Raw genomic sequence first — 1,284 nt, 5'->3', positions numbered from 1 at the left:
CCAGCAGCAAGCTAACCTACCAGTCAGAGGATCTGCCCCCCTGGTGGTCAGTGCATGTCATAGCAAGCGGTTGAGCAGCCTTAGCATATCATTAGCATATTATGCTTTGATTGGTTGAACTATCAATGACCAGACACTTAGCATATTAGGCTTTTATTATATAGGATGGTCCCAGTATAATTCAATTGGAAGAAAGAGTTGGGTGCCTACCTAAAGACATATACAAAGACAAATTCCCATTAAGTTTGAGATTTTAATATGAAAGGCAATGCTATAAAACTTTTAAATGACAGTAACTTTATGCCCACAGGATAAGGAAGGATTCTGTTAATAAAACACAAAGAATTCAAACCAAAAATGAAAGGTTAATACATTTGATTACATTCAAAATGAAAATGTTTTACTTAAAAAAGAGATGAAAATATAAACTAAAATCTGGGAGAATATAATTGTAATATGTAAATGAAAAAGATTTTAATATCCAGAATGTATAAAAAGCCTTATATATTGATAAGAAAAAGAAAACCCAATAGAAAAAAGAGCAAAAGATATGAACAGGCATTTTATAGAAGAGAAACACAACTCATAAGTATATCTGAAGAGGTCAAACACATTTGAAGTGAGGAAAATGCAAATTAAACCATAAAGATACAATTTATATTAACCAGAATGAAAAAATTTTAGGGTTGGATAAAACCAAAAGTTGATAAAGGTTATGGAACAAAATAATCTCTCATACACAGCTGGTGGGAATTTAAATTGTTACAATCACTTTGGAAAACATTTACCAGGACTTTTGGTCAAGATAGCAGTATAGGTAGCCTGGCCGGCGTGGCTCAGTGGTTGAGCGATCGACCTATGAACCAGGAGGTCACGGTTTGATTCCCAGTCAGGGCACATGCCCAGGTTGTGGGCTCAAGACAGCTGATCGGTGATTCTCTTTCATCATTGATGTTTCTATTTCTCTTCTCCCCTTCTTCTCTGAAATCAATAAAAAATATATATTAAAAAACAAAAGATGGCAGCATAAGTAAACATGATAATTGCCTCCTCCCACAACCACATCAAAATTACAACTAAACTATAGAACAACCATCATTCAGAATTAGCTGAATAGAAGTCCTACAAGTAGGAAATGAAAGAAGAAGCCACATTGAGACTGGTAGGAGAGGTGGAGACAGAACCAGCTGGTCCCACTCCCTCTTGTGGTGGATAAAAATCAGGAGGGATGTCTTGGCTGCAGAAGTACCCCCTGAGGAGTGAGGGGTCACATCTCCACACCAG

This window comes from Myotis yumanensis, unplaced genomic scaffold (genome assembly GCF_028538775.1).
Source record: "Myotis yumanensis isolate MYYU_CA2020_CCGP unplaced genomic scaffold, mMyoYum1.0.hap1 SCAF_3, whole genome shotgun sequence".
In the NCBI taxonomy this organism is placed as follows: domain Eukaryota; kingdom Metazoa; phylum Chordata; class Mammalia; order Chiroptera; family Vespertilionidae; genus Myotis; species Myotis yumanensis.
The sequence above is the reverse complement of the archived record's forward strand: the minus strand, read 5'-3'. Positions refer to the sequence as shown.